This window comes from Colobus angolensis, unplaced genomic scaffold (assembly GCF_000951035.1).
Source record: "Colobus angolensis palliatus isolate OR3802 unplaced genomic scaffold, Cang.pa_1.0 Scaffold152, whole genome shotgun sequence".
Classification (NCBI taxonomy): domain Eukaryota; kingdom Metazoa; phylum Chordata; class Mammalia; order Primates; family Cercopithecidae; genus Colobus; species Colobus angolensis.
This window is the reverse complement of record NW_012114622.1, coordinates 5,366,816-5,376,793: the sequence shown is the minus strand read 5'-3', so window position 1 is coordinate 5,376,793 and position 9,978 is coordinate 5,366,816. Positions and strand designations below refer to the sequence as shown.

General features: G+C 57.7%; 1 protein-coding gene across 9 annotated transcripts in view; it reads left to right on the top strand.

The window, feature by feature from the left end:
- Nucleotides 1-218: 218 nt before the first annotated feature.
- Nucleotides 219-9,978, top strand: part of PAX6 (paired box 6) — a 29,174-nt gene continuing 19,414 nt past the window's right edge. For 2 of the 9 annotated variants that reach the window (XM_011936348.1, XM_011936342.1), the window contains exons 1-2: nucleotides 219-371; nucleotides 7,177-7,364. The gene's annotated coding sequence lies outside the window, so the exon portion shown is untranslated. Of the gene's footprint in view, nucleotides 372-5,851; nucleotides 6,101-6,514; nucleotides 7,365-7,392; nucleotides 8,269-9,978 lie in introns of those variants that run through there. The other 7 variants (XM_011936349.1, XM_011936343.1, XM_011936345.1 and 4 more) reach the window with 6 other exon arrangements.

Below are 9,978 nucleotides of genomic sequence, written 5' to 3'. Positions count from 1 at the left end.
GGCCGGGCTAGGGCAGTCACAGGCCGGGCCAAGGAAGGCCAGAGCAAGGGTTGGAGCCGGCTGGACCCTGGGTGGGGAGGAGTAGGCTCCCGCCCGGCAGGAAAGCCAGTCTGCGCAGAGCTGTGCCCAACTCTAGCTGCCATGACGTCACGCGGACCGGGCAGCCAATGAGGACGGCGCTGGCGTGGATATTAAGGAAAGTTAGCGCCTGCCTGAGCACCCTCTTTTCTTATCATTGACATTTAAACTCTGGGGCAGGTCCTCGCGTAGAACGCGGCTGTCAGATCTGCCACTTCCCCTGCCGAGCGGCGGTGAGAAGTGTGGGAACCGGAGCTGCCAGGCTCACCTGCCTCCCCGCCCTCCGCTCCCAGGTAACCGCCCGGGATCCGGCCCCGGCCCGGCTCGGGGCCCGCGGCGCCTCTCTGCTGCCCGCGACTGGTGTCCCCAAATCAAAGCCCGCCCCAAGTGGCCCCGGGGCTTGATTTTTGCTTTTAAAAGGAGGCATACAAAGATGGAAGGGAGTTACTGAGGGAGGGATAGGAAGGGGGTGGAGGAGGGACTTGTCTTTGCGGAGTGTGCTCTTCTGCAAAAGTAGCAAAATGTTCCACTCCCAAGAATGGACTTCCAGTTCGGCCCTGAGCTGGGAGTAGGGGGCGGGAGTCTGCCGCTGCTGTCTGCTAAAGCCACTCGCGACCGCGAAAAATGCAGGAGGTGGGGACGCACTTTGCATCCAGATCTCCTCTGCGTCGCAGTTCACGACATTCACGCTTGGGAAAGTCGGTACCCGCGCCTGGAGCGCTTAGAGACACTCCGTCGCGGGTCGGGCGAGGTACAGCAGAAGTTTCCCGCGGTTGCAAAGTGTAGATGGCTGGACCGCAACAAAGTCTAGAGATGAGATTCTTTTCTCAGAAAGACGCGGAGTACGAAAGAATGCGGCCCACAGAGCTGAGCAGCGCGTAAAGCCCCAGCGTGTGATTTGAGCTTCACTTCGGAAGACCTAATAATTAGCGATTCTCACTGAGCTAGAACGCGAGCTCGGGTTACTGTGGGCGCTGCGCTGGCTGCCTAGGCGGGAAGCGCGCGGGCGCCATGGGAGCCGGGCCGCCAAACCCGGGAAACAGCAGCGCCCACCACCCTGCGGCCCCTGGAGAGCCGGAGCCGGGGGCCGGAAGTGTCCCCGAAGTAGGGCAGGGAAGGGACGACACAAACTTAGACTAACTCGTGGTTCAGCCGGGCGAAAGTCCTGGGAGCCCAGCCCTAAAAGCGGCTGGAGACGCCCAGCCGGCTTAGGCGGGGCACCGGAGAACCCCGCCCGGGAGTTTGGGGCGGCCTCTGGGCCAGGCCCCGGCTAGCCCCCAACCCCCCACCCCCACTCGCGCTCCTGCGCCCTCTTTCTAGGTCTTCTGGTAGCACCTTCGGAGCTCAGTCACCTGTGACAGGTGTTTGGGACCGCCGCCCGACTCCGAGCGGTGGCCGCCCCCTGCTCACCTCACCTGGAAACGGGGGACGAGCGCAGTGGCCGTCCGGCCCCGCGCCTTACCTGGCCGGGATCCTCTCTTCCGCGGGTTCCTCTCCCTGAAGCTGGGCGGCGAGCAGGTTGCCCGCTTCGCAGTGGGAAGTGGACCTTCTCCTCCAGTCATAAATCAAACCCAGCCATCCTCGGGCCTCCTCCCTCATTAGAGATGTTTATTGGAGATTGTGTTTATTCGGCTGTCACGGCGAGAAAACGCGGTGACATAATTACCTCTGACCAGAGTCCTCGCCCCGCGCCCAGGGCGAGCCGAAGACCTCTGTCGCTTTCTCATGCCCGTGCCCTTCGTGATCGGAGGGCGCCCGTGATAGGCTTGTCTTTTTTTCCTCAGACCCTCTCACAGAATTTGGTTGATTGGAATTACTATTCAGATTTCCCCAGGGCCAGGAGTTTATTTTAGAACTGGAAAGGAAAACCGAAGGCAACCCAACGCCCCTCCGGGGCAGAAGGGGGCAGCGCGCGCGAGGCGGAAGGATAGTCACTCTCGCTGCACAAACTTTCCCGCGGGTCGCGCCGCGCGTGCAGGGGCTGGACACCACTCGGCGCCAGAGCCGGGCCTGAGGAGCGGCGTCTGGCGGGGAAGGAGGGCTGCCAGCCTGGGTAGTGTCATTTGTTGCTTCATTTTTCATTCCCTTTCCTCTCGTGAGGAATCAGAGGCATCCGGGCCGCGGGCTAAGGATTCTTAAATTCTCCCCTGCCGCACTCGGCCGAGCCAACCCGCAGTTCCTGTCCGCCCCTCTGTCACCTGGCAGCGGTTTTCCCCGTTAGCCAGGTTTGGAAGTCACCCTCTGTGAGACTGGGCTAGGGTTGGGAAGTGATGAAAAGCGCCGAATTGTTTTCTAATTGAAAATACTTTTTTCTTTTTGGAGATAGCGTTGACAAATATATGGGATCCCGGCTTTTGATCCCTGGCTGCGGCCTCTGTTCTCCTGTCGCTAATAAAACTCGCATTGAGCCCCTTAGTGCCTTGATTAACAGGCAGATTAACTCTTACTGGGGTTGGGAACAGCTTGTCCTAATCAATGTCATTTTAAAAGCCCGTCAGGATGCGCTTAGCTCCGGTTCCCTGGCTGCTCCAGCGAGCCAGCCATGACATTTGCTCCCTCCTCCTCCCCAGCCTCAAATCCCCCAGTAAAGCTCCCAGTTCCCGCCTGCCTGTTCGCAGGTCCACAACGGGACAAATCGCAGGATGGGGTAGTTGGCCTTTAGAACGGGCAGCAGTTTAGAGGGGATATCCAAGGAGAAGGGACTGAGGTGGCCTTGGCTTGCTTGCTTCTCCTTTGAAGATGAACTCTTGCTTCTTGGGGGCAGAGGTCATAGGGAAAAGAGAGATGAGGGGGATCGTCTCAGGGTGATGAAATGGAAAGCAAACTTTCCTAGGAACCCTATTTGCAAAAATCGGAGAGTGCCGCTGATTCCAATTGTTCTACAGGTCAGGAGTTTTAAACCTACCTCCTATCTAGACAACAGCATGGAGGGACTGGGAGGCAAAGCCTTGGGAGTCTGACCCGCTGGGCTGCTAGGAATCCCTTTGCTGGGAGACTCCACTGGACAATGTTATTTTAAAGGTATTTCGGGGGTGGGCAGGGAGAAGACAGAGAGAGAGAGACAGTGAGAGAAAGAGAGAGAGACAGAGAGAGACAGAGAGAGAGAGAGAGAGAGAGAGAGAGACTGGCCTCCCAGAGTGAATGGAAGAGGACTGAGGACTGAACCCAGGGAGCCCCTAGCACTGGCCATTTGGCAGGAGGCAAGGAAGGGCGAGGGCACAGCGGCTTCCCCCGCAGCTAAGCAGTGGCCACAGCCTGGAGGCGCCACGGGGCGGCTCTGGGATCTTCTTGGATTTTCTAGGCTCTGGGATCAGTGAGGCTGCCGGGTTAGCGGGAACCGGCAGGTTGCTGGAGAAAGGAGAGGGACAAAGGCCTGGAAGCGGGGGAGGCACCTGGGACTTGGCGGCCAGGATGGGAGCCTTTGCTTTTAGTGCTCACTGGACCCGTTTGCCAGCTCCGCGGACCAGGGATCCCACCTTCCCGGGGTCTGCAAAGAGAGAGACCTTTGGGGCACTACAAAGTAACGCAGGTGTCTGCCAAGACTTTCCTCCTCCAAAGAAATTCCAGTCTTCACCCTTTCCAGGGCGCCGGCGCCGCGCCTCTGCTTGGCCGGGGAAAGAGAGAGTTCGGAGGTGTCAGAACTCCAGATGGGAGGCTCTTGGTTCTGAAGCTGGGAGCTGAAGGCACATCCCCCCAGAAGTGGGCACTTCTTTGCCTCCCCGAAGGTCTGATGGGGTGGGCACAGGGGAATGCCAGAGACCAGTGCGGGTGAGATGCTTGCCTGACCTTATGTTGACGCATCAATACTGGCTAGATGCTCTGGGCAGGCTCTGGCGAGCCACAGTCCCCAGCGGGACTCCCTCCACGCAGACAGCCCCTCTACCGGGTGGGAAGACCCCGGTGGCCCCCGCAGGAACGCACCCTTCGGCCTGAGAGGTCCTCCCTCTGGCCATAGGGGACGGAGGGTGGGGTGGGGGTTACAGGGGCATGTGAAGAGGCAGGGAAAGGCGAGACAGTACCTAAAGCGCAATCCCCTCCGCCCCCAGCGCCTTGGAGGACAGCATGTGGGCCTCGGGCGAGTTGGTAGCCGCAATTAAAATGGCGACCTGCGAGTTGTCTCGGTTTTGTACACACCTCTGGTGACCGCGTCCGCACCTCAGTCTCGACCCCCACACCCCCAGGCCGCGTCACCCCCGGAGCGGGTACTTGGCAGAGGGAGTGAGGCTACCCACGAGGCAGAACAGCACCCCCACCCTCCTTGAGACCGGTCCAGAGAGAACCAGGAAATCTCACTCTCAACCCTCTCTCCTTAAACTTTGAAAACTCGGCCTTATTCTGGGATTGAGCTCCCCTCCCCAAATATTGACACATGGGAAGCAGCCAAGTCCTTTTTGTTTTTTGTTTGTGCGGAGGAGTTTCCAGGAGTCTTTCCCCGAGCCCCCTTCCCCACCCAATGACGTCAGTGGCATTCACTCCTTGCTCCTTGCCTTTTCTGATTTTTTGTTAAAACTTTTCTCCGCAGAGAGATGGGGGTTGGAGGGGTGGGAGAAGGAGCTGATTCAAAGAGCCAGTGCCCTGGGGGGAAATAGCAACAAGATTACGGCTGCTTCTTTCCGAGGCAAAGCTTAAGAAGGTGCTAATCCACTCGGTCGCTAATTGAGAGGTTGTAAAAATGATACTCGCCTCCAGTTCGGACAGAATCACTGCCCCCACCCCTCCCCCCAAGTCCCTCGCTCATGCACAGCGGACTTGAGTCTTGAGTCCAAGCTTCTTTAATGCTGGCTTGAAACGTAAAAGGAGAGAGAAAGAGAAGACCGACTTTCGCTGGTCTGGGACTCGGGGCCGCGGCCCCACTTCCCGGCATCCTCCGAAAGTCGCGCTCCTGCGAAATGAAACCTCGTACAGGAGGCCGCGGACCTGTACACCCGGCGCCACCTCTTTCGCCTCTGACCCGGGTTTCCTCCCCGCGTTGCGAGCTTCTGGGCCGCGGGAAGGGTTAGAGCCGGCAGCCCTCCCAGATCTGGGGAGGGTTGTGCGACCCTAACTCTGACTAGGGCCTGGGAGGCCTCTGCTTCCCGCCCTACCCGGGCTCCTTGGTCGCGGCGCTGCTGGGTCCAGGGCAGGAACGAGAGGGTGAGGCCCACACGTGGCCCGGCGGCCCAGAGCGGCTTGCAGCGTCCTCACTGTCCTGGCTCCCAGGTGCTGCGGCGACGCGGCCTGTCAGCAGCGAGTTCAGGACGCGCAGATTTTATTGATGAGCTCTGATTTTCAGCACTTTCCCTAAGTCAAGAAGAGTCTAGCGTACCCTGCGGCGGCTTCATTTCAGCCTCCCTGCCTCAGTTCTCCAGCCCCATTCCCCCTTGCCCGGTCCTGGAGTGTGTCCTGCAGCCGGCTCCATGGCCCGAAGCCGCCGAGAGAGCTCCGGACAGTGCAGGACCAGGCATTCGCTCGCTCTCTTGTCACCTTAACTGCAGGCTCCGAGGGGCGCCTTTGGAGTGTACTGAGGTGTGTCTTAATCGTGCGGCATTCAACAAATGGACTTCTGGTGTGTGGTCAGAAGAGAAAAGCCATTTACTTACTTTCCTCCCCGGTTTTCTGGCAACAGCTGAAGGGGAGTTGCCTCCGTGGACTGCGCAGACCCAGGAGAGGGAGTCGTGGTGCGGAGACACACGCACCACACACAGATGACCGGTGGCACACACGGTGACATACCGACATCGCTGGTGGGACACACACACACAGAGAGAGAGAGAGAGAGAGACAGAGAGAGAGAACATACACACACACACACACACACACAGAGGGAGGGAGAGACAGAGAGAGAGAATCTCTCCCAGCATTGGTCATCCGCCCCTCCACCCAGGCTTCCACTCCCCCTCCCCTCTCATCTCCCCTGGCTTCCCCTCCTCTCGGGCGCGGCAAAAAGCAGCCGCACTTAGTCAACAAATGGCACGTGGGAGAAGTTGGTGAGTGTTTGGTGAGGACTCTTCAGGGCTTTTCACAAGAACCCTCTGTACACAAAGTAAGTGGCGTGTTTACTTGGGCCTCTCCAGCCGGAGCTGTGCCTCCGCTCCGCTGCGTACCGCGGCTTCCGAAAGGAGAAAGGAGAGAAGAAAGGGCAGGGGGAATGGGGTGGAGGATTGGACAGGCCCTGGAGGCTTGGGCTGGGGAGGCCGCTGGCCTCGTTTAGTTCTTGGCCAGGCAACCTCCTCTCGGCCTAGGCTTCACTGCGGCCTCCGCAGCTGGAATGGAGCTGCCAGGACCCAGTGACGCTCCCGCCTCTTTCTTCTTCTTCCAAGGGGCCAGGTGGGCTGGGGTGCGGCCGCCGCTGTGCTCTGCGTCTTGGGGCCCAGGTCGGGATGGGGTGGGGGCGGGTGAGGTCGGGGCGGCAGGCCACTCTGTCCTGGAGTTGGCAAGAAAGGACAGCGCAGAAACTTGCTCCCTCCGTGGGCTGGGAGTCTCGCGCCCAGCTTAGGGGGAGTGGGGGCGCGACCCCCAACCCAGAAGCCTTCACTTCACCGCTCAAGTTCGCGGCAGCAGGGCGGGCCGCACCGACTCTCGGGGTGCGCGGAGCGGGGAAATGCGGGAGAGCGCCAGAGCCCGGGCTCGGGGGCCCTGCGCCGGGGAGAGGAGCCGGGACCCACCGGCGGAGCCGAAAACAAGTGTATTCATATTCAAACAAACGGACCAATTGCACCAGGCGGGGAGAGGGAACATCCAATCGGCTGGCGCGAGGCCCCGGCGCTGCTTTGCATAAAGCAATATTTTGTGTGAGAGCGAGCGGTGCATTTGCATGTTGCGGAGTGATTAGTGGGTTTGAAAAGCGAACCGTGGCTCGGCCTCATTTCCCGCTCTGGTTCAGGCTCAGGAGGAAGTGTTTTGCTGGAGGATGATGACAGAGGTCAGGCTTCGCTAATGGGCCAGTGAGGAGCGGTGGAGGCGAGGCCGGGCGCCGGCACACACACATTAACACACTTGAGCCATCACCAATCAGCATAGGTGTGCTGGCTGCAGCCACTTCCCTCATCCACACTCTTTATCTCTCACTCTCCAGCCGCTGACAACCCATTTTATTGTCAATCTCTGTCTCCTTCCCAGGAATCTGAGAATTGCTCTCATACACCAACCCAGCAACATCCGTGGAGAAAACTCTCACCAGCAACTCTTTTAAAACACCGTCATTTCAAACCATTGTGGTCTTTAAGCAACAACAGCAGCACAAAAAACCCCAACCAAACAGAACTCTTGACAGGAGCTGTGACAACCAGAGAGGATGCCTCATAAAGGTGAGTCCGCTTCTTTCTTCTCGCTTTATTTTTATTGCAATATTCAGACAGGTCTCCCCCTTCCTCCCCCCTTCCTTCCTCCCTTCTCGCCAGTCCCCTCCCCCACTGCTACGCCGGGAGAGTTGGGCCGGAGAAGTTTCCACGCAGGAGCCCAAACTTTCTACTTCCAGCGAAAGCCCGCGTCGGAGGGCGACTGCCGGCGAGCGGGAGCAGCGCAGGGCTCGGGGCGGGCGGCCAGCTCTGCCCCAGCTCCAGCGCCAGCGCGGGCTGAGCTCGCGGGAAGAAGGGAGACTCCAGGCGCGGCAGCAGCCGCGGCTCCCGGCCTCATCGTCACCCAATGCTCCCGACCCGCGGGAAAAGACGAAGAGGCTCTGTGGTATCCAAGGCCCTGGAACGGCCTCCGAGAGCAACCGCTGCCGGCTGCTTTGTCCAGCCCGAGGCCCAGCGAGCGCGCAGAGAGCAGGCGCTCCGAGGAATCGCCGAGGGAACCGGCTTGCCGCGTCTCCGCCCGCCCGCCGACCCTCGGGCTTTGTGCCGCACTGGGCTTGGGCGCAGAAGGGTCAGCCTGCACTCCAGCGCCGAGGGGGCACCGCGCCCGCCACCAGCCGGAGCGGAGTCAGTCGGCAAGACAGCCGCACGCTGGAGGCAGAAGGAAGAGCGAGCTAGCGCGAGCCGGGAAGGAAGCCACCAGGCCAAGGCGGTGGGACGCGCGCTCCGAGGGAGCTCAGAGCCGAGCGGGAGGACTGTCAGCTTCCATCCAGCCCCCGGGCTCTTGCCCCCAACTCCACTGGAGCGCGGAGCTCGGAACTTGAAAACTCTCTGCTCCCCAGGCTTTCCCAGACTCTCATCTCCCTCGCCCTGCGGAGGCTGGGGCTCTTCCCTGACCTCCGGCCCCCTGCGCTTGGTGGGTATTTTTCCTTCTTTTCCTCTGATCCAGTCGCACCAGGTGTTGGGATTTCAGCAGGTTTTGAGGTGCAGAGGTGGTTTGCTTTTTTGTTTGTTTTACTCCGAATCCCCTTATGTTTTTCTAGGTAAGGCCTTGAAAATAAATCTATATGAAAGCATTGGCTTTCCCCCTCGTCTGATCACTTCCTCTCCCAGCTAATTAGTCGGAGTAATTTGAGAGCTTTCGATTCTAAGATCCCAGGAGAAAAAGTGTCTTTTCAAAGTTCATAAAGTTGTTGCCTCTTTCCTTGTGCAGATTTTCTCAGTCTCCCTGCGCCATAATAGCCCTGAATTTTAGCAAGTGTAATTGGGGGAAATGGAGTTGAATTTCAAGTGGAAATGCTTTCTTTTTCGAGTGCTAAAACCCGGCTCTTCATTCATGAGCGATTTCTAGAAAGTTTAAAAACAAAGTGAACGTGGTTTGTTTCTTCCTTCCTTTTTATTTTCCTTATACTCTCCGAAGCTCCTTAAGCCATTTTGGATGTTTAACTCGCACTTGGGAAAGGTTTGGTAGGGGCTGGGAGCAGAAAATGAAATGAAAGGCCAAGAGTTTGAAAGCCTGACGAGTTTACTGAAGAGAAATAATAGTTGTTGCCGTTGACATTACATTTTTTATAGCCAGTGACCTTTGCAAACGTCTGAAGGCAGTTTGATTAGTTGTTATCTTATTTGGCCCTAGAGAGTAAAACTTTGTCATCTTAATTGCTAATTCCTGTTTTGGCTGGGGGCGGGAAGACCAAGAGTGAGCTCTCCCCTTTACCCCAGTTAAAGAGTTTGGGGATGGAATTTGAGAATTAAGTAATTAAAATAACAACAGCATTTGAAAACTGAGGCTTGTGTTGGGGACAGAGAGGTGGGGGCAGTGGTCCAGCGGTCTCGTTGTCCAAGGCCGGGACGACTCCAAAATGTCTGGAGATGCCTTCGTTCAGGATGTGGGTCTACGGCCCCAGCGAGGCCGTACAGAGCCTCGGGCTGAGCTGGGGGTCTCAGGCTGCAGTTGGGGGTCTGCCCTCTCCGGTGCACAGGACTGCTTCCGGGTGTCGATGTGCCCCACTTCCCGGGTTGCCTTTGCACTTAGTGTTCACGTTAACTTAAGTAATTAGATAGCTTCTTAGCCAGAGGGAAGTGGGAATGGAGCAGAACTGGAATTTGAAATACTACCATCTTCCCAGCTGCTTCAAAAACTAATCAACAAGGCCTCTCTGGGCTCAGCTACTGAATTTTTAAAATGGTATCAAGAAGTTACCAGCCAGGATGGGGGCATTCTGTTGTGATTGTGTACAGCATGGGTTACAAAGTGGAGTTCAGGAAGTTTTACCCCTCCTAGGGGAATTCCATTCCCCATCTCCCTACCTGCTACTCCTTTGCAGCTTCAGGGTCCTGCATTTGGTGGGGTGGGGTATTCTGCATTGGAGTTGGAGATTTTGCCTGTCCAGGGCATGGCTATGGGTGCGGGGACTGAGAGACAGGAAGGAAGCATTGGGGAACCAACCTAGATAAGGGTAACTAGTAGCCGTCTGCTGTGGCCAGTATTTACCCAATGCTGAGAAAAAGTCCTCATTTTCGGTTTATTTTTATGGATTTAAGCTATCTACCAAGTGGTTAAAAAGTAGACCAGGAATGGCCTTGTAGAGTAAAACGTGCTTCTTGAAATTCTTTGCTTGTAGGG